Genomic DNA, 23,921 nt, shown 5'->3' on the forward strand with positions numbered 1-23,921 from the left:
GAAGATAAGTCAAAGAGTTGAAAGATGAAGTCCAAGGCCTCAGCAGGGGATAAAATGATGGATATATAGCAGAATTAAGAGCGACAGAAATGAAGTAGCAGCATCAGTATCCAAATAGGATTTGTTTTAGATGAAAAGGCAATAGGAGCTAGTTGAACAAATAATGGCAAAAATTTCCTCAAAGTAAGAAAACATATTCATGCAATTAATTGAAAGAGTTTGGGCAATGAGAAACAAAATAGACAAATGAGAACTTAAGCCTATGAATATTATGGTATTATATAAAAAGAGAAATTTCTAAGAGAAATTAAAATAGTTTCCAGAGATTAAAATCATATCCCTTCAATCTCACAAGAATTGCATAGTTATTAGATCACTCAGTGAGCAATGTTGGATAATGAAATACTATTTTTAAAATGTTGAATAGCAGGATATTTGAATCTAGAATTTTTCCCAACTGGATTTCCACTTGAATGCATGAAAAAAAAATCCTCACATGCACAGTGCTTCTGGGGGCCACATAGTGCTTTATCTTGAACAAGCGTCAGAAAATTGTGGACAATGGGGACAAAACTGGTCCATCAGTGTATTTCTAGGTAAAGCTTTATTGGGAAAACTGTTTTGCTCATTCATTTAAATAATGCCTATAGCTTCTTTTCTGCTATAGCACAGAGTTGAGTAGTTGCAATAGATGTGTGTATGACTCACAAGTCTCAAATACTTACTGCTTGGCCCTTTGCAGAAAGAGTATATCAACTTCTGCTCTAAGACAAGGTATTTAAACAAGAAAAGAAATAAATCTAGGATAATTTAAGATAAAGGAATTAGAGTGAGTAACTTGTTAAAAATTACTGATTAAATAAGAACCAAATTAAGCTAACCCATATCCAAAAGAACAGCCTAAAACTAAAGTACTATATAGGATGACCACATGAGTGGGAGAGACCAGAGGAGGCAGATTTATGCCACAGTCTTTGGCTCATTCAGGCAGCAGTGTGGCATATGGTCCTTAAGGTTTGGCCTGAACAATAGCATCACACTTATGGAGTGGCCATTAATATTATCTACAGACAGATCTTTGAAAGCTAACTGGGGTCTGAGTTCTGTCCCCCACGTCACTGTCTTACCTGTGGAATGGGGGGTGGGTGTGAGGTATGGAGTTGTCTGTACTTCCTCAACATGATACCTGGGTTGCTGAGAGGACAGCAAGTATAGGCACATAGGTAGTAGGGCTGATATCTGTCATGGCTCTAGAAAATGCTTTGGACTAATTTTGAATCACTTTTTCTTGAGAAAGAGTTGCCTTTTGCTAATTAATACAAATTTGCCCTCTGAATTAGCACCTGCCCTCTCAAAAGGGGACAGTTAACTACAGATAGGCATAAAAATTATAGGGAAAATAAATAGATATACAGTAAACAACAAAACTGAGGTAATTTCTGGAAGTATAAAAATAGGTCAATAAAATTATAGTCTCTCTCTCCAATGGAAGCCAGGAGAGAAAGGGGAAGAAAATAAGAAAACATGGTAAGAAGAAATATAAACTAGTCTGCTGTAGTTTGAACTAAAGTTGGTTCTCCAACTAATGCAGACATTTATACAAAAGTTGTGGGTTGTGGTGCTGGGGAGTGGAGTGGAAACTTGATCAAATTTGGTGTCCAAGAGGTGAGCCTCGTGGAAGATCCTCAGGAAATTGGGAGCATTTTCTCTCAAGGTAGTACTCATGGAAAGATTGTTATGAAAGCCCGAGTCATTCTCATCCACTCTCTGTTTCCTGGATTATCATGTGATCCTTCCTCTGCATGCATTCTGCCAGGCACCACCCTGTCAAATGTCAGACCCATAGGCTGCCTCATCTTGGACTGTGAGCCTCCATAATTAGGAGCCAAAAGAATGCTTCTTCCTTCATAAACAGATTCTCTTAGGTACTTGTTGTAGAGATGAAATGCTGACTGATACCTAGTCTGTTAGAGATAACTACAAATGCAACAGTAACGATAATAAGTATCAGTGCATTGAAATGATTGATCCAAAGGCAGATTTTCTGACTACATTTTAAAATTATTATTACTATAGAATACTATACAGCAGTAAAAAAAATGAAATCCGGTCATTTGCAACAAAATGGAGGAATCTGGAAAACATCACGCTGAGTGAAATAAGCCAGTCCCAAAGGGACAAATATCCTACGTTCTCCTTGATCGGTGACAACTAACCGAGCACCAAAAAGGAAACCTGTTGGAGTAAAATGGACACTATGAGAAACAATGACTTGATCAGCCCTTGTCCTGACTGTCGAAGAAAAATTTAATACTTTATCCCCTTTTAGTATTTTTTTTGTTCTACTTAATACTATTGGTTGAATTCTGTAATTAACACACAATTATTCTTAGGTGTTTAAATTTAACTGAAAAGTGATCCCTGTTAAATATAACAGTTGGAATAAGAGAGGGAGGAGACGTACAGTTTGACACATGCTCAATCGGACTTGCCTCAAACAGTAGAGTTAGAAATGTGCCAGGGAATTCCAATTCAATCCCATCAAGGTGGCATGTACCAATGCCATCTCACTAGTCCAAGTGATCAGTTTCAGTTCATAATTGAGCATAATGATAGGATTAAGAGTCAAAGGGATCACATAAACAGGACTAGTGTCTGCTAATACTAATTGATAGAATTAAAAAGGAGAGAATGATCCAACATGGGAAGCGGGATACACAGCAGACTCATAGAATGGCAGATGTCCTAAACAGCACTCTGGCCTCAGAATCAGCCCTTAAGGCATTCAGATCTGGCTAAAAAGCCCATGAGAGTATTTCAGGCATGGAAAGATGGAAAACCAAGACACTCTGGCAAAAAAACAAAACAAACAAACAAACAAACAAAACACCCCTAAATGAAAGTAAGATCTCTGTGAGTGAGATCCCAGCAGAAAGATTGGGCCATCAAAGAAGGAGGTACCTTTCTCTGAAAGGAAGAGAGAACTTCCACTTTGACCATGGCCTTGTCTAAATAAGATCAAAGTCGGCAAACTCAAAAGGCTTCCATAGCCTTGGCAACTCATGACAAGAGCCTAGGGTGATTACGGATGTCATAAACAAGAGTGTCAATTGTTAAATCAACAACAGGAGTCACTGTGCACTTACTCCCCATGTAGGATCTCTGTCCTTAATGTGTTTTTCAATGTGAATTAATGCTATAACTAATACTCAAACAGTACTTTATACTTTGTGTTTCTGTGAGGGTGCAAACTGTTGAAATCTTTACTTAATATATACTAAATTGATCTTCTGTATATAAAGATAATTGAAAATGAATCTTGATGTGAATGGGATGGAAGAGGGAGCAGGAGATGGGACGGTTGCAGGTGGGAGGGAAGTCATGGGGGGGAAGCCACTATAATCCAAAAGCTGTACTTTGGAAATTTATATTTATTAAATAAAAGTTAAAAAATGATTATTATTAGGCAATGGAATCAAGATTATATTTCCATGGAAACATAGACACAAAGTTGGTAGTTCTCAAGTATTGGTTATTACTGTGTTTTTTCCACATTGAGTTAATTATTCAGAATCAAAGTAATGTCCAAAATCCTGGAGTCAGAGGTAGATTTGCTAAGGTTTTACCTTCCAGTTAAAGATCTGTCCCAACAGTGACTTTGTTTCACAATGCCTTATGAGTGAATGAAAGAAAACTCTTGGGATGATTTTTAAGAGAGTCTATTATTTTCTCTTATATGGAAAAATTTCTACCTTACTTAAAAATAAAACTTAATGAAGCAGCACTAACTATCAATGATTTCAGAAATGGATTTTTCACCACCTTGTTCAGAACCAGATTTGTCATAAAAGAACTGTCAGCTATGATAAAAAGATGATGAAAATGTGTATAGAGTCACAGAGAAATTGTCTCACATCTTTTGCATGCAAGTTGAATAGTTATGAAGAATGGAGAAACCACAGTCCAATGAGTCTTTCATTACACAGCTGCTTGTATAAAGTATTGACAGCTTTCTTCCATAAACATTGTTCTGTTTTACTTGATTTTTTGTCATTAGATTGTAAATTACTGGATATAATGCAGTTTTGAGTCAGCATGAACTGAATACTTTTTTTGTTCCTATGATTAAAATAATATCTTAAAAAGAATCAACATGCAACAGGCAACATGTGATTAGAGAATAATTCCTATTGTCCATTAACAATGGACATCTATTTACAATAATGTACCTTGGTATTAAAATGTAAATCATACAGATGACACATTCTGTGTGTTTTTTTTTTTTTTTTGAGATTGTGAAACACAAGCCATTCTAAACAGTATTCACTGACATTGATCATTGCTTGGTCCTTTACAGTATTGTCTAATATCTGAGAATCATGTCTATACTGTAGATTTCCAGGATTTCCACCCCTGAATTAGTAATGGAAGAGAAATAGAACATTTAGGGAATAGTCACATTATCACAGTAATCATCTCAGTATGTCATTCAGCAGCAAATATTTTCTACAAGCAAATATTTAAATCTCTAAATAATTTAATGTCATTAAAATATACAATTGGGAAATGAGGGAAATGGATTTTGTAACTTTATGAAGACTTTTAAACTAGCAATTGAGTCAACCAGTTCCTATAGTCATTGGTTGCCATAATAAAGCTGGCAAAAGAAATTATATCTGTAAAATTTTAGAAGAATTGGAAAGCCAAATCTATGTGAACCTTAGCAGTGTCAATATCTTGTGTTTGTAGTGAGGTAGATGGATCCTAAGGAAATGGTAGAGAAGGAGAAAGAAATGGAAGGAGTGCCTGGTGGAGGAAGAGGTGAGTAGCATTTTAGCCCTACTTAGGGAACAGCAGGAAATCTTGTGATTATTGGTATATATTGCTAAGGCTTATTTAAAAACAGGTAACTTTAAATGTCGCATTTTTACTTGATATTTGGCTGAGGATAAATAGTTATACCATTTCTAGTTTACTATTGCCTTAAAGCTAAATTCCAGTTGCCTCATTGCTATAGACTAAACGATAGTATCCTCCCTTAAAGTCCATATGTTGAAATCCTGACCCCAAAGGTGATGGTATTAGAGGTGTGGCTTGGGAAGTCGTTAGGTCAGGAAGGCTAAGCAGCCATAGATGAGATCAGTCCCCTTGTCAAAGATGCCCCAGGGAACTTCCTTGTCCCTTTTCCCATGTGAGCAGACACTGGTGAGAAAATGGCTGTCTATGAACCAGGAAATGATTCCTCTGCAGATACTACGTATGTCGGCAATTTGATCTTAATTCTGAGAAACTCATTTCTATTGTTCATAAGTCATCTAGTTTATGGTATTTGACCACAGCTGTTGGACCAGACCAAAACACTCATTCTAGTAAATAATATGAGTATTTAGTTAGAATTGGAAGCAGTTATTGAGAGTTTTGTGCCTTCTTTCTTCACAAATATGTTACCTATTTTCTATTTTTCATCTGACAACTATTTATTGAGCTCTCATCATATGACAGGCATTTTTCTCAGTTAATTGGTGGCTCAGGATGAAGTGGTTGCCTTCCAGGAGATAACCTTTAATAGTGGAGATAGGGAAATGAAGAGGTAATTATGACTTAATGTGTAGCTATGGGAGCCCAGAGGATTGTCACTTCATTCCGTTTTGGAGATGAAGAATTCTGGAAGAAGTTATGTTTTTAGCTGAGATCTGGAGCAAGTATAGCCAGGTGAAGGCAGGTGGGGCAGGAAAAGAGAGTATTCCACATGCAGGAAAACTGTAAGTGCAAAGTTCAGTGGCTAGAAAAATTGTGTTGTACCCAGGAATTGTAAGAAGTTCCAGTTCAAGAATAAAGTATTGGACTGCAGGAAGAAGAAAAAGAGATTTGATTATTATGGACTGCTTTATAATCCACACTAAGGATTAGAATTTTAGGACAGTAAGTATAGAGTCACTGTTCCTCAAGAGTTTGGACAAGGGCTCTAAACAATAATAACATCTCAATATTTTTTTCTCATATACATTACTTTTTATACTCTGCATATTGGATACCACAGATCAGGGAAAACACATGATATTTGTTTTTTTGGGACTGGCTTATTTCACTAGCATAATGGTCTCCAGGTATGTCCATTTTGTTACCAAAGACAGAATCTCATTCTTTTTCATTTTTTAAGGCTGAGTAGTATTCCATCATGTATATATGCCACAATTTCTTTATGTAGTCACCAACTGGGGGACATTTGGGTTGATTCCATATCTTAACTATTGTGAGTTGAGCTGTTATAAACATGGGGGTACAGATAATTCTTTCATATGCTGATCGCATTTCCTTTTGGTAAATTACCAGTAATGGAATCGCAGGGTATTATCATTATTCTTTTAAAACTGTATATATGAAATACATGAAATTTCTTCCATTTATATAAACTTTGAAAAGTAAAATAAAATAGGAAAAAATAAGAAATGAAGGCCACATTCTCCTTTTTATTTATCATGATTTCAATGTTACACATAAAAATTAATCACTAAACTGAAATGCTCATATTGTCTCCTATTTCCATTTTCTCATTTTCCATTAATTCTATTTACTACTATAAATGAGTTTATGTATTAGTTGCAAAGCTTGTAGTTTTGTTCTTTTATTCTATATAGGCATCCACTTGTGTCATCACTATTTGTTGTAAAGACTACATTTTCTGCTCTGAACTGCATTTGTTCCTTTGACAAAGATAACTTAAGCATATGTACTTACATGAGTCTGTGCCATTCCATTTATCTACATAGCTCATTCTTTTTCCAAAATCATATCTTGATTACTGTAGCTTTTTATAAAGCAAGAAATCAGAAAAAAAAGAACTTCATGACAAAGGATTTGGTAGCCACTGGATGATTTAGCTAGGGATATATGATTTGATTTGTACTTTAAGTAGATCACCTTGGGAGTGATTTGAAGAGTAGAATCTGAAAAAGAGAAGATTAAGGGACTGGAGAGATGTTCAGGTAACAGGTGGTGTTGGCTCCTAATACATAAGCAACTGAAAAGGTAAAGAGATATTAGGGTATTGAAGATAGGAGTTAATGATCAACTAGATATAAGAACTTAAAGAAGATGCCAGTATTTATGACATAAGGGACTGGTGGATAAGGGTGATGCTCTCTGAGATGGGAGATTATGGTTTTGTATGAGTTTTCAATAGACTTGCATGCTTGCCACTGTGTCTTTCTTGCCTTTTGTTTCATGGACTCTCTTGCTGCTTCATGTTCCACAGTTTGGCTTACAGTATAAGACTTCCTGCCATTATCATTCTGGGTTCTGTCTCTCTCCTGATTTTACTGAATTATGGAATATTGTTCATGACTTTTTTTTCTATTACTATCTATCCTTTTAGAATTTTCAGATGCCCATGAACATGAAAAGACCAGTATCAATTCTTTTCTATATATACCTCTCCAAAATCTCTGCCTTGAATTTACATTTCTTTTCTGCTCTGGACTCTGAGATGCCTAGTGATCATTGTCTTCATGCTAGGTTTTTATTGGCATTATGTGTTGGTTGTTTGGAAATGTACAACTTATTTTTACGTTGGTTGGGAAAGATTAGCCTCTGCCACTCTAAGCCATAGATACATGTGCAGTTTAACTGTGACAGCCATGAGAATTTGAGGACTGAAAATAAAATACAAACCTCAATTTTAGCTCTTGAGGAATTTTATTCTATAACAAGAAATGAAAGTCATTTGAGTTTCAAAATTATAGCAGTTTCCCTTTTCTTTCTTGAACTCGCCAAATAACAAATGCCCTGCATATTATATTACTGGATGAGGTAGATGCTGGTATCTTTGGATTTAGATTATCCTTACTTTGATCTTTACTAAACCATATTAACTTTAATGACTGAAAAAAGAAGCTCATTAATAGATTTTGAAATGCAAGCAGGCAAGTATCAATCTACAGTACTTTTATGCAGTTTTATAAACCTCCCAAATAACAGGAAGATTCCCGACTAGAGTCATAGCATTAGGCTACCTGTGATGCACCAAAATAATTTTAATTATACATGACTGCTTTCAATTTCATTATCAATTTAATCTCCCATGAACACAAAGGTGAACAATAAAATTTATAGCCCATCAAAGATGATTTCATGTCAAACTTCCTGCTTCAATCACTGTGATGGTTTTGCACTAAACTGAATTTGGAGATTTTCTTTACTACTGAAAAGCTATTTCTAGTTACTTGTTCTATTTAAACTCTTCCTCTCTTGCTGTGTCTATCTGGTGTATATGTATGAAATAAATATTCTAGATTATATTTTCTGTGCTATTCTTTAAGACATGTTTTGCAAAGCTTTCTTTGTGGATTTGTTTTTGAAAAGCAGATGTATTGAAACCTCATTGCCATAGCAGCTTGCACCCTGGAACTTCCCATACCGACTCTAATTGTCTCTTTGAATATTGATGAGAATGCAGTTTCTTCCCAAGGATGGCACTAGACTGTTGTTTTGTATCTGCTCCAAAGAGATCCATTAAAGGAGAGAAAGATGATGCTTTGGATCCTTTCAAATAAAACAACACATAAAAAACTTTTACTAGTAGAATCAACAATAAGTAAGTAAAAGTGAAGTAGAGAAAATCATAATATTTAGGAAGATGCATCTAACAATTAACAGAAGAGTAAAATGACTCTTGTTAGACATATCAATTGTTTTTCCTCACTTTAGGATATACCGTGCACTAAGTAATAGAGGTTTGGTGGATTCCTAGAAAAGGTAGGAATTATAACCTCTGCCTTTCTGTTTTTGACTCCCAAAGGCTGCACTGTTCACTAGGTGTAGGCTGCAAAGTCCTCATCTTACTTGGAATTTAATTTTCCATCTCAAGAGCATCTATGCAGGGTCTACTTGGAATCCTGGATAGATAAATTGTACATCCAGTTTTAGCATGGCCACAAAATAGGTGAAAGTAATTTCCTAGATAGTTGAATGAAGTGGCACGTAGTGTTTCAGAAGGAGATGTTCTGCAGCTACATTCAAGTACCAAAGGTGCAAGCTTTGGCACACAACACTCGAAGCTGATGCTGGCATGGCTGGGGAGCCCTGTTATACATGGGTGTTTAATATAGTATTCCTGTAGCTAAACAATTTGGGTACATCTCTAGGCTTACCTTGGACATGTTAGAGAACTTTTTGGTCTCCCAACTGCCGCTTAAGATTGTTAGAGGATGAAATTAGCATCCTTTGATAGGCACTGGCCATTATCCTTGGGATGAGTGTTTCAAACATTAGGCACACAATTTGTAAATAAAGCTCTCAGCCAGATTATTCCAAAATAAAAACAAGACCTTTTGAGAGAAGCAATTTTAATCCCCACAGTTCTGAAAAAAAAAAATGGGTTGAGAAATTTTTGAAAGGAAGTATATTGTCAGAAGGGACCCTGATGATAAGATAGAGGCTCAATAATTTGTAGAGTACTCAGCGTTTTCACTGGAAGAGAAAGTTCCAAAGCACAAAACTGACTGCAAATTAGTTTTGCACAAGCTCATCAGTATGTCTCTTGGTCATGTGCTTACCTGATTCTGAATACGTTTTCTGCTCATTCTGTTGAGATCCTTAGAGAATTTTTTTAGTGAAACAGCATTGGAGTAAGCATATGACTAAGGGCTTGCTGTTTTTAATCATCATGACCGATCAACAACACTTCTGTTTAATTAGGTTTTTATTGCTGACACGTACCTGGAAGGGCCTTATGTATTTGTTAGAGCATCATGTTGCTGAGAGCCCATAAACCCAACACAAACACCATGTAATGATACATGGTCTTTGTTATGAGCATTGAAATAGTCCAAACCCTATATTAGACTCACATGAGTTTCCCTAGATATTCAGTTTTTAGCTACTCTCACCTCTGCCTAGGAAGTATGTGTTCAAGGAAAACAAACTTTAGTTCAGTTTGATTTAATTGAATCCCATTCAAAAGCTTATTAAGTCTCTACTATGAGCAAAGAACTAAGAAGAAAAAAAAATCAGGGAAAGACAAATACAAAAATACAACAATTAACAAAGATCTGTTGAGAGTGACTATATGCAAACAACAGTGCATGTAATATTTAATATGGTATACTTGGCATAAGAACAATATGCTGTCTCTATGGGCAATGGAAGCCTTAAGATAAAGTAATATTTAGAAAGTTCTGAAGGATATGAGAAAGGGAGCTTGACAGAGACCTTGCCAAGAAACTTTCAGGCAGAAGAAAAAGTACAAATAATAAGCCTCTGCTGAGGCCCTGTTCTGTGTCTCTGAGGACAGGCAAAGAGGTACCAGGGTGGCCTGAGCAGTGTGATCAGGTGAAAGTCAGTTAGGGATTTGAAGGGGGCCCTTGCAGGCCAGGATATGAGGCTGGGCTCTGATTTTGAAAGAGAGTAACTAGTGAAGACTTTTGGACTGAGAAGTACAGAAAAGATTGTAAGGGCCAAAGAAAATGGAGACTCATTAGGAAATCTTGAAAATTTCCCAGAAAGCAAAAATAGTGACTTACACTAGGAAAGTTGTAGTGAAATGGTGAATATTGTCATAGTCTGGGTATAATTTGGAGATGAAGCTTACAGAATTATTTTGGATGTGTTGGTAATAGATGAAGAAGAATGACTTTAAGGGGGTGCCCCGCGCTGTGGCTCACTTGGCTAATCCTCCGCCTGCTGCGCCGGCATCCCATATGGGCGCCGGGTTCTAGTCCCAGCTGCTCCTCTTCCAGTCCAGCTCTCTGCTGTGGCCCAGGAGAGCAGTGGAGGATGGTCCAAGTGCTTGGGCCCCTGCACCTGCATGGGAGACCAGGAGGAAGCACCTGGCTCCTGGCTTCGGATTGGCGCAGCACCAGCCGTAGCAGCCACTTGGTGGGTGAACCAATGGAAGGAAAGACCTTTCTCTCTTTCTCACTAACTCTACCTGTCAAATAAATAAATAAAAAATCTTAAAAAAAAAAGAATGACTCTAAGGTAATTGGGGGGGAAAGAGAGAGAGAGAGAAAGGGAGGGAGGGATGAATACAGAGATACAGAGAGTGAGAGATCTTCTATCTAATTGTTTATTCCCTAAATGGTTGCAATGGCCAGAGCTGGGCCAGGGTGAAGCCAGGAGCCAAGAACTTCATCTGGATCTACCACACGGGTGGCACAAGAACTTGGACCATCCTCTGCTGCTTTCCCAGGTGCACTAGTGGGAAGCAAAATCAGAAACAGTGAAGACAGGATTCAAAGTGGGCTGTGTCACAAGTGGCAGCTCCAAATGAGAACTTTTGACTTCAGGTTATACTATAATTGGTTCATACTGACAGAAATATATTCTAGGGTCTGTGTTATTGTAATAAGCCACCACTTCTTACTTTTATGTGGTTTTACTTCTTACTTTTATGTGGCTATTTCTCCAAAGGAAAATTTTAATTACAAAATATGAACATGGTATTTCAAAATAAAAAAATACCTTATTTTACCCATACACATGTGTATACATGCAAACTGTGTAATTATATACACATTGTACACATTGTACATTGTATCTATAAATACAGATTTACATACACTCCTTAGTTTGGCTTGGTGGAGTTTAAAGCTTAAGGAGAGTTAGTCACATGAGACCTTGTAAACAATCCCCTAAACCAAGATAGTTCTTTGAATATGCTGAATAATAGGGCTGTTTGCGATTTTGCTAAAGGAGAGGAAAAGAGGCTAATGCAAGGGTATCTGGAACAGAGAAAAGAAACAGAAAAGTGAGGTTATAATGTGGTGGCTTCAGACTAAAGCAACTGAGCTAAGCTAGAAATGGTTTCCCAGAATGCTTTTTTTGAATGGTTCAGAGTTAGGGTTGGTCAAAGAGAAATTTGAGGGTGATACAGAAGCTGGTAGTAAAACAGTGGCCATTGCATTCTAAAGTCTGGTACAAGACAGCAGATGCTGCTGTTCAGACATTTTGTGGCTAGTTTGCTGCCTCATCTAGGGGCATCAGCAGAGCTCATGGTTCTTCTAAGTCTCTAGGAGCTGCTCCTTCAGCTTCTCCAAGTCCTGGGCCAAGTGTCTGCATTTCAGATGCGGGATACCAACTTCTGTAGACCAGCAAATCCATGACACTAGAGACAGTGGAAGGCACAGGACCCAGTTGATCCTTTTGTGTTTTTTACAGGTTCTAGTTTGTCATTACACCTCCTCACTTAACATCTGCCTTTCCCTCCCAGCTGCTAGTCTAGCTAACTTGTACCACTTCACATCCAGCATCAGATTTGGAATGAACTGTATTCGGGTGCCCAGGTAGCTGCTACCAGAGATCACACAGGGAGTGACAAGAAATATGATGAAATTAGCTGCTTTAAATGCACTGGGGAACTTGTGGAAAGAAAATAATGTGCTCAAGTCTTTAAATTCCCAGCTCAAAGTCTAGGTAAGAGAACAGAAAACATCTACCACTACCTAAAAAGGAAATTGCGGTGAATGTGGTATGTGTATGTACAGTGTGTGTCCATTGTGTGTATGGTATACATGCATATCTCTCGTAGCTTTGTTGCTGAGTTTTCTGAAAACCAAGCCCAAAGTCTACTGCAGAAGTGATTATGTTATAATTCAAATTGAATTTTTAATGTTGAAGTTAATTTTATGTAAAAGTGGAGATATTGTGTGATAAAGGGTGAAATTCTGAAATTGGGCTAGAGCCATAAGGGCAGATTCTGATGAAGCTGGGAACTTTGAACCCATCTATTCCATCAAGCCCCTGTGTCGGGAGAAGCAACCCTTGTTCCTGCCTGCAGGTGTCAGTCTCCTCTTTCCTGAAGGTCCTTACCAGCCTGCTGTGAGGTGGTTGCCTTATAGATCAGTGATCATCAGAACCACCTCTTAACATCCGTTATTGCTAAGGCCCAGAAGCATCTATAGGGTGAGATTCGGAGAGTGAGCCATAGGAAGTTATAACACACATATAAATGAATTCCAATGTATTGCCATTTGGTATTGGTAGAAACCTGGAGAACATATACCAGAATAGAATAAATCCTTAGGATTTAGGTCAGACTGAGTTCATTGATACTGATGCACTGAGCAGCAATTCTGAATTCAATGGGTCAAGCAGCTGAGAGTGACTCCAACAGTTTTGGTGTCCTGTACCAAATGAAGTTAAAATATCAGAACTTTCATGGAATACTGAAGAGAGAGGTCTGCAAAACTTCAGGGAAACTGGAACAGTAGAGTGGAGTGTTCCTGTAAAACCTGCTCACCCAGACCCTAATTATGTCCAGATCATCCAGAGGACACTAACTACCAACTCAGTGACAAAACACATTCATGAAGGATACTTCGGCCTCATCAAAGAAGAACCTGTGATGTCAATTTTCTGTGGGCCAAGAATGACAGGGAAACAGTTGCCATCCAAATGAGTTCCTTGAATTCAGTGGGACAGTGGAGTTCAGGCATGCCAGGGACCAAGTGATGGCACCGATTTGCAGAAGCTGTGTGGGTATGGTAGTTACTATAAAGAACAAGGGGCCAAAATAGCTTTCAGGACAGTCTGATTTGTAGATATCATTGACAGTCACTAGTTGATCATGGAGTTCTTAGAGCTGAAAGAAGTGAGGTTCATCCCCTCTTTCCCACAAGCCACTGTGGTTCTTTGACTTTTGACTGCTTCTCTGAGGGCTTAGTGTAGTTATGACCATGAGCTGGAAAGAAGAGTTCAGGGAAACTGGTCACCTAGAACACTGTCAACGCTGAGTCCTGAGGAGCCTGTCTCAAATTGCTGGTGGGTGGTAGATCCCTGGGACCATGCCAGACTTTGATCATTAGAATTAATACAGAGCCTCTGGCAGTGACAGAGGATGTGGAGAGTGCAGTCCCTTATTGAGTGAGTTTTGGTGCCCCACAATCATTGCTGCCTCCTGCTGTTTATAACAACCTTCTAAAAGGCTCAGATGCACAGACAGAAGACACTTGGTGAGAGAGGAAAATAGATATTGTGGAAATGCATCAAAGCCTTCTCTCAGCTAATTTATTTCAGTTGATTCTGTTTCTGAATTTTAGAGAAATAGAGACCAAATCTAAGTTCTCTCTCAGTGAGTTTTCTATCAGATAACACCTCTGGTTCTTTAGCAGTTTATTTTCCCTGCCTAGTTGCATAACTGTAAATTGCCTTTAGGTGTGTGTTGAATTGTGTACCCTACCTTCTCACCAAAAACTAAAAGCTAAGAATGTGACTGCATTTGGAGGCATGGTTTTTATGGATATAATCACCTTAAAATGAAGTCAGTAGAGTGACTAATCCAAACTGCCTTGTATTCTTATAGAAAGGGAAAGTTTGGACAGAAACACAGCAGGAAGATATAATAAAGGGACACAGGGAGAAGTTGGCCACCCAAAAGTCAAGGAGAGATGGTGGAACAGACTCTTTCCTTACAGGCCTCAGAAGGAACCAACCGTAATCTCACCTTGGTTTTGAACTTTTAGTCTCCAGAGATGTGAAAAAATATGTTTCTGTTGTCTAAACCACATCTTCTGAAGTGAAATGTGTCTCTCTTTCTCATAGACATTTTGATTATATTTTGGGTCCACTGGATCATGCAGGAAAGATAATATCCCTTTCTCAAGATTCTCCATTTAATCACATTTGCAAATGTAAAAAATGCCTATTTTGTTACTTACAGTGAGATATTCACAGGTTCTGGGACTAGGATATAAATACTTGGGTGACCATCTTCCAGGCTATGGTAAGGCTTTTGACTTCAAGACAGTGGTGAGAAAGGTGATATAGGAAGTGGGCTGGGACTTTTTCAGTTGTCTCAAAATGTGGACTGAGCCCATAAACTTCAGAACAGTAGAGGATAAGGACCCTCACATTTTAAAGAGATATGCTAACCACATCCATGACCAAAATACTGAAAGCAAAAACTCTCTAGGGACTATCAACCTAACTATCAATTTCTATCTTACACAAGAACAGGGATTTTACACGGTGATTGGAAAGAGAGTATTTAAAATAGGTATGTCTGTGAGTTAATTAGTACCAAAATCATGGCATTTTTTTTTTCTTCCCTACCAAGACGTGGAGACTGGGATGCTGGCACTCACCACAAGCCAACTAATAGGGCTCTAAGAGAGTAATTCCAGAGACTATAGATGTCAGGAAGTAGAAGAGACTGGAATCTTATGTTCACATAGCTGTGGAAACTTTTAAGCTTACCTAACGTTCTCCTCATGCTGGAACCTGGTAGGAATTCCTTAGAGATCTTGATAAGTCCAGTGGAGCAGAGACAGATGAACACAGCAACTGTTGCTTGCTTCCTGCCTGCTTCTAGGAGAATTCTTAAACCATGAAGTTGGCTAGAGCAACTGCAATGGCCAGACAAGCAGAAATGGTAAAGATCTAGAATGCATTCCACTGCTTGTTGGGCTAAGAATGCACAAATATCCTATGATCTAAGTGACTGTCCTGGAAAAGTTCAAGCCGAGCTCTTAGTCAAGATAGAAGTGTTCTGGGCACTGGAGACTCCATTGTAAGATACCAGGAGATGCACCAGAGATAGCAGGGACTGAAGACAGTAGCAATGAGTCAATTGGAGGTATACAATTCGTTAAAGGGAACTTTGCAGACTGGAGGTTCCTGAGAATGACTGCCAAAGAAGACACAAATGTGCCCCATGAGAGAGCTAGCGTTTGAGCATCTACTGTAGTGACTTGCAATATCATCTGCTGTATACACTTTGCCTATTTTTTTAGTTTCTACTACCTTGACCCTGGGGGAATCTGTTTTGTGGCTGGAGGAGGGCAGGTGGGATCAGCCTAAGATCACTTTGCTGTTGCTGTTCACTCATCTAAAGATAAGTTTTGTGGGGAATGATATTTTGGAGTGAAACTTAGATTGAAGTTCTAATTTTACTGGATGGAAATTTTTAGTGTCTGAAAGTGAATCCCAGTTACTTAAGTGAAATTGTCCTTGTCACTGAAAGAAAAACACAACCAGAAAGACATGGAATATGCCTGGATATTATCTGGAAACAGAGAGGAAATCCTGCAACAGAGAGTATTGACTAACAATAGTTGGAGAAAAAAAAATAAAGTTTATTCCTTTGATACACTTCTGTACACATAAGAACACGTCAAGGAATAGACAATACAAGCGTTGATATAGCAACAATATGGAGTAGATGCATTACTAAGCATATTGTAAAGAGATAACAGAACAAACCTCTAATGTCCTTAAAAAATAAAGCCAACCAATAAAACTGAACCAAATCACAACTAATTTGACCAAAGGATATTTTTCATTGAAAACACAAATAACTTGGGTAATTATTTATTGACAAATTGTACTTTGTATTAACAATTTGTACTTTGCAAAATTATGTTTGCATTTTTTGCAATTCATCAAATATTGGATGATATTTCTGATTGAGATAAGTAAAAAATCCTGTTCTACATTTTCTCCCTATCTTAATACATGACTCAAATGAAGAGGAGGCATGCAAAGAAACAAGGGCAAGAATACAGAGGGAATACTGCACATGGTATTTTTCTGTTCATTTTATCTAATAGAAATGTTAAAATAAGTCTTTCATGTGACAAATTAGGTAACAGCAAACTAGAAGATCTTTTTTCCCAGCTTGCTTTTACTGTGCTATTTCCTCTCGTTTCCTATAAATGTGTTTGGCCCGTAGACCTCCCATTAGTTCTAAAGGGTTTCTGTGTCTAAATATAAACTAGGACATGAAAATGTGTCCCAGTAAGGAAGAACCTCTGTTGTCTTATACAATAGTGCTACAGGGGAATCCTCCTGAAATATTACCCATCAATTCCACTTCCTTCCCCCTCCAATGATTAGACAAGAAAATAATGTAGCTTGAAATGACCTATTGAACAAAAGATGCAGTCTTCAACAGTAGGATTTTTTTCTTAAAACCCAAGTGTATAGGATCAAAGCACAGGAGGGTACTTTGTTGAAATACCAAGGTAAAACACAGTTTTAATCTTTAATTGAAGAAAACTTAATAACTTAAAATATGAATATATAAATTATTCATTCAACTAATGATTTCTGAGCCCCATCTGTTTGCCAGATGTCTTAGATGCTGGCAACATAAGAATGAACTATATATATATTAAATTCCTGTATTCATGTAGTTTATATGTCAGGGTGCAGGGAAAGATAATAATTTGTATTTTTTGCATACACACACACACACACACACATACACACCTCTACCTGTCTTTCTGACTCTTTATCTATGGAGCCTCTACAATCAAGGAAGAAGAAAGAAAGAAAAAAAGGAAAGTTGTGAAATATTAAATAGAATGTTCCTGGAATTCTTCTTTAGGCAACTGAGTAAATAGCAGAAGGGAGTGATGGGATGGATTCAACCTGGTAATTCCTGGTGGAAGAGGTTCTCAGACAGAGGAAGCAGCAAGTATAACTTGTGTTTGGTACCTGGGAAAGAGGCCAGTTGACTGGAAGAAAGAAGGAAGGGGAGTAGTACTAGAGGAAGATTAGGGAGGTTGCAGTGATACAGATTACATAGCAATTTATAGGTCACTGGAAGGAATAAGGCTTTTATGCTAAGTAGGATGAAAGGAAAAAGTTATTGGAGGATTTTGAGTAGTTGTATGACATAAGTTTGATGATAGTTTTGAGAGCATCTTTCTAGTTTCTGGGTGAGAATAGACAGCCTAAGGAATGCAAAAGACTCATTAGAAGGATATGGTAATAATGTAGGTAATAGATGATGGCAATTCTGAGCACAATGAAGGTGGTTTGTGGTGAGAAGTGGGTATATTTTGAAGATAGATCCAATAAGACAACTAATACAGTGGATATAGGATATGAAAAACAGAGGACTCAAAGATGCCTCCAAGATTTATGGTCTGAGGAATTGGAAAAATGGAAAAAGTACTCTTTACTGAAATAGGATAGGCTGTGGGAAGGGCCAAATAAAAGGACATTCTGCCTTGGATGTGCTGAGTTTAAGGACTTTAGTAGACATTCATGTGGATTTATCTAGTAGGCAAGTGAGTTCTAGAAAGAGGTCTTGAATACACATAAAATTTAGGAAGTGGTCATGAATAAAGATTAAGTCCAAAGGGGCTTGAATATTTAGATTTGGAGTGTTGCATGAACCAACAAAAGAAATGAGAAATGCCTAGTGAAACGGGGAAAATCGGGAAAGTGTGGGGAAAATCGGAAAAGTGTGTTCTTCCAGAAATCAAACCACAGGACTTTTCTGAGGAAGCATGGCTCATTGTTCAAGGAGTTGACCAGTGATCTAGTCAGAGTAGTTCATTGATGTAAGAGGCTATTTTTCAACATTTTAACTCAAATGCTTAGGAGAAGCTACTTAAAAAGGAAGAAAGTTTATTTCAGCTCATACTTTTGGAGGTTCATATTCCAAGATTGGGCAGTTACATTAGTCTGGCATTTGATTTGGATAGTGGATGGTGGAAAAACTATAGAAGGAGGATTGCATGGTTAGCCAGGAAACATAGATAGAGACAGAGCAGCAGATCCTCCTGTATAACTAACCTCTCTAGAGAACTCTGGAGGGCACGCCCAATAATCTGTAGACCTCCTACTGTACCCACCTCATAGACATCATGATGATATCAAGTTTCTATCCTTAATCCATTCATATAATCTGTTACCCAGTAACATAAGACTTTGGGGAACCACACTTTCAATATGCGGCCTTTTGGGATTACCAAAACTATTATCCTACCACAATAATTAATGTCCTTGAGAAGAGTTTTGGTTAGAGTGATTGTGGAGAGTGAAAATTTTATTGTATTACAGGGAGTTCAAGAAAAACATGGCAACAAATTGAAATTAGTAAGTATAGGAAAACTTAAAATTTCACCATACGGAGGAGTAGATATGTGGGATGGGTAACTAGAAGGGGAAATGAGGTCATGGAGAGGTTTTTCCTTTTCATTTGTTTTTTAGGTGGTAGAAATTACAGCAGTTTTTGTTTATACATTGATATGAATGTCACAACATAAGGGAGCAAAATTGATGGTGGAAGAAATAGAGATGGAGGAATTGGTGTACTGATGTGTTTGTGTGGGCGAGGCAATGGATTCAGTGCACAAGAGGGATTGCCTTTAGCTAGGAACAAGGATAATCCATCTGGAGTAATTGGTAGGAAGGCAGACTATGTGGGTGCTTGTACATGAATCAATGTGGTGTGGGCTTCTCTGGAAATTAGTTCTATTTTCTCAGAGATAGAAAACATATTATTCAGCTGAGAGTAAGAATGGGGGAGAGTTACTGATGGCTTAGGAGAGGATTGGAGGGATATAGTTCTTTAGGAGGCTTGAGGAGTGAGTGAATTAGAGACATACAGGAAAATAAGTGGTCTACACTAAGGGCTAACTGCTTGCTTGCTCTTCCCTAACCTATCCTATGGAAGACTCTTTTTACTGTCCCTATTAGATAGTGAAGCAAGTCAGCATGTTTCATACTTCCCCCACTTGCATGAAGTAGATGGGGACAGGTACAACATGGCTGTCATCAGGTTTGGGGTTTTGCCAGATGAATATGATGAAGTGAGTAAGGGATGATGATGAGAGAAGTGAGAGAAGTGAGGGAAACCTATTACTGCAGTTAAGGAATTTAAGAAGGACAAGAAAAGTGAGGACATGGAGTTCAGTAGGAACAGAAAATGTCTTTAATATGTGAAGTTTAAATCTTGTTGAAGTCAGGAATTATGGTGGGAGTCTCCACAACAACAAAAAACCCACTTAAGAGATGGGCCAAAGACCTCAATAGACATTATTCAAAAGAGGAAATCCAAATGGCCAACAGGCACATGAAAAAATGTTCAAGATCACTAGCAATCATGGAAATGCAAATCAAAACCACAGTGAGGTTCCACCTCACCCCAGTTAGAATGGCTTACATTCAGAAATCTACCAACAACAGATGCTGGCGAGGATGTGGGGAAAAAGGGACACTAACCTACTGTTGGTGGGAATGCAAACTGGTTAAGCCACTATGGAAGTCAGTCTGGAGATTCCTCAGAAACCTGAAGATAACCCTACCGTTCGACCCAGCCATCCCACTCCTTGGAATTTACCCAAAGGAAATGAAATTGGCAAACAAAAAAGCTGTCTGCACCTTAATGTTTATTGCAGCTCAATTCACAATAGCTAAGACCTGGAACCAACCTAAATGCCCATCAACATTAGACTGGATAAAGAAATTATGGGATATGTACTCTATCGAATACTATACAGCAGTAAAAAACAATGAGATCCGGACATTTGCAACAAAATGGAGGAATCTTGAAAACATCATGCTGAGTGAAATAAGCCAGTCCCAAAGGGACAAATATCATATGTTCTCCCTGATTGGTGACAACTAACCTAACACCAAAAAGGAAACCTGTTAAAGTGAAATGAACAGTATGAGAAACAGTGAATTGATCAGCACTTGCCATGACTGTTGATGAACAACTTAATACGTTATCCCTCTTAGTATTTTTTTTGTTTGTTCTTCTTAATACTATTGGTTGAATTCTGTAATTAATACACAGTTATTCTTAAGTGTTGAAACTTAACTGAAAAGTGATCCCTGTTAAATATGAGTGGCAATAAGAGAAGGAAGAGATGTACAATTTGGGACATGCTCAAGCTGACTTGCCCCAAATTGTAGAGTTAGAAACATACCAGGGGATTCCAATTCAGTCCCATCAAGGTGGCATGTGCCAATGCCATCTCACTAGTACAAGTGATCAATTTCTGTTCACAATTGATCATAATGATAGAACTAAGAGTCAAAGGTATCACATAAACAAGATTAGTGTCTGCAAATACTAACCGATAGAATAATAAAGGGAGAGAATGATCCAACATGGAAAGCGAGATACACAGCAGACTCATAGAATGGCGGATGTCCTAAACAGCACTCTGGCCTCAGAATCAGCCCTTAAGGCATGCAGATGTGGCTGAAAAGCCCATAAGAGTATTTCAGGCATGGAAAACCAAGACACTCTGGCAAAAACAAACAAACAAACAAACACCTAAATGAAAGATCTCCATGAGTGAGATCCCAGTGGAAAGAACAGGTCATCAAAGAAGGAGGTACCTTTCTCTGAAGGGAGGAGAGAACTTCCACTTTGACTATGACCTTGTCTAAATATGATCAGAGTCGGTGAACTCAAAAGGCTTCCATAGCCTTGGCAACTCCTGACAAGAGCCTGGGGTGATTACTGATGCCATAAACAAGAGTGTCAATTTGTTAAGTCAACAATAGGAGTCACTGTGTACTTACTCCTCATGTAGGATCTCTGTCCTTAATGTGCTGTACAGTGTGATTTAATGCTATAGCTAGTACTCAAACAGTATTTTTCACTTTGTGTTTCTATGTGGGTGCAAACTTGAAATCTTTACTTAATATATACTAAACTGATCTTCTGTATATAAAGAGAATTGAAAATGGATCTTGATATGAATGGAAGGGAAGAGGGAGCGGGAAAGGGGAGGGTTGTGGGTGGGTGGGAAATTATGGGTGGGGGAAGCCATTGTAATCCATAAGCTGTACTTTGGAAATTTATATTCATTAAATAAAAGTTAAAAAAAGGAAAAAAAAATATATAAGATATGTTATCTGCAATTAGGGATAGTTTGACTTCTTCCTTCCCAATTTGTAACTCTTTGATTCATTTTTCTTGCCTGATGGCTCTGGCTAAAGCTTTCAGGACTATATTGAATAGTGATGGTGAGAGTGGGCATCCTTATCTGGTTCCAGATCTTAGCAGGAATGCTTCCAATTTTTCCCATTCAATAGGATGCTGGCCATGGGTTTGTCGTAATTTGCCTTGATTGTTTTGAGCAATGTTCTTCCCATACCCATTTTGCTTAAAGTTTTCATCATGAAAGGATACTGCATTTTATCAAATGCTTTCTCTGCAGTTATTGAGATAATCACATGGTTTTTGTTCTTTATTTTGTTGATGTGATGTCTCACATTGATTTGTAAATGTTGAACCATCCTGCATATCAGGCAAATGTCCCACTTGGTTCAGGTGTATGATCTTTCTGATGTATTGTTGGATTTGATTGGCTAGTATTTTGTTGAGAATTTTTCTATCTATGTTCATCAGGGAAACTGGTCTGTAATTCTCTTTCTCTGTTGTATTTTTTTCAGATTTAGGAATTAAGGCAATGCTGGCTTCGCAGAAGGAGTTTGGGAGGATTCCCTCTCTTTCTATTGTTTTGAATAGCTTGAGATGAATTGGAGTTAATTCTTGTTTCAGTGTCTGGCAGGAGCAGTAAGCCATCCGGTCCTGGGCTTTTTTTTTTATTGGGAGAGTTTTATTACTGATTCAATTTCTGTTTTGGTTACTGGTCTGTTTAGGTTTTCTGTATCTTCATGGCTCACTTTAGGTAGGCTGTAAGTGTCCAGGAATCTTTCCATTTCTTCTAGGTTTCCTGTGTTGTTGGTATACAGCTCTTTGCAGTAATTTCTGATGATTCTTTTTATTTCTGCAGTGTCTGTTGTTACATTCCCTTTTACATCTCTAATTTTTATTGATTTGGATCTTTTATTTTTGGTTAGTTGGGCCAACTGTGTGTCAATTTTTTGTATTTTTTGAAAAATCAGCTCTTTGTTTTGCTGATCTTTTGTATTGCTCTTTGATTTTAGTTTTGTTTATTTCTTCTCTAATTTTAATTTTCTTTTCTCCTACTAATTTCGGTTTGTTTGCTATTGTTTTTCTAGGTCCTTGAGATACATTGATAGTTCATTTGGTGCCTTTCTAACTTCTTGATGTAGGCACCAATTGTTATAAACTTTCCTCCCAACACTGCTTTTGTGTATCCCATAAGTTTTGATATGTTGTGTTGTTGTCTTTGTTTTCAGAATTTTTTTTGATTTCTCTTTTGATATCTTCAACGAACCACTGTTCATTCAGGAGCATGTTGTTCAGTCTCCATGTGTTATGTATCTTCTAGAGATTCTTGAGTTGTTGATTTCCAGCTTCATTCCATTGTGGTCAGAGAAGATGCATGGTACGATTTCGATTATTTTTTTCAATTTGCTGAAACTTGCCTTATGGCCTAGCATGTGTTCTATCCTAGAGAAAGTTCCAAGCACTGGAGAGAAGAATTGTATTCTATAACTGTAGGATGAAAAGTTCTGTAGATATCCATTAGGTCCATTTGGTCAGTAGTGTCAATTAACTCTGTTGCTTGCTTGTAGATTTTCTGTCAGGTTGATGCGTTCATTGCTGAAAGTGGGGTATTGAAGTCCCCCATTACTATTGTATTGGAGGTTGTGTCTCCCTTTAAATCAATTAGCATTTCTTTTATCTTTTTTTTTTTTTTGACAGGCAGAAATAGACAGTGAGAGAGAAAGTCAGAGCGAAAGGTCTTCCTTCCATTGGTTCACTCCCCTAATGGCAGCTATGGCTGGCGTGCTGCACCTATCCGAAGCCAGGAGCCAGGTGCTTCCTCTTGGTCTCCCATGCAGGTGCAAGGCCCAAGCACTTGGGCAATTCTCCACTGCCTTCCCAGGCCATAGCAGAGAGCTGGACTGGAAGAGGAGAAACCGGGACAGAATCTGGCGCCCCAACTGGGACTAGGACCCGGGGTGCTGGTGCTGCAGGCAGAGGATTAGCCTAGTGAGCTGTGGCGCTGGCCAGCATTTCTTTTTAGTAGCCAGGTGCCTGTATTTAGTTGCATATATGTTTATTATTATAGTCACATCTTTCTGTTACTCTCACAAGGCAATCAGGGAGCCCTGAGCATGTGGAGCCATCCACAGTGACTGCTTTGAGACCCAGCCACACCTGTGCCCTCCCACACAGCCACAGTATTTTCACAGTTCATCCCAGCACACAAGGCTCACGAAATTATGAGCACCCAGACCTCTGTCAATTCTCGCAGCCAGACTCATGTGCCTCCACTCAGCTGATTGCTAGGTGC

At 38.1% G+C, this 23,921-nt stretch overlaps 1 long non-coding RNA gene across 2 annotated transcripts in view; it reads left to right on the plus strand.

The window, feature by feature from the left end:
- Positions 1-5,416: 5,416 nt before the first annotated feature.
- Positions 5,417-23,921, plus strand: part of LOC127483287 (uncharacterized) — a 148,910-nt gene continuing 130,405 nt past the window's right edge. Inside the window, exon 1 of one of the 2 annotated variants that reach the window (XR_007909428.2) lies at positions 5,417-5,922. This is a non-coding gene — a long non-coding RNA (uncharacterized lncRNA). The remainder of the gene's footprint in view (positions 5,923-23,921) is intronic. The other variant, XR_011378333.1, reaches the window with a different exon arrangement.

This window comes from Oryctolagus cuniculus, chromosome 8 (genome assembly GCF_964237555.1).
Source record: "Oryctolagus cuniculus chromosome 8, mOryCun1.1, whole genome shotgun sequence".
Classification (NCBI taxonomy): Eukaryota; Metazoa; Chordata; class Mammalia; order Lagomorpha; family Leporidae; genus Oryctolagus; species Oryctolagus cuniculus.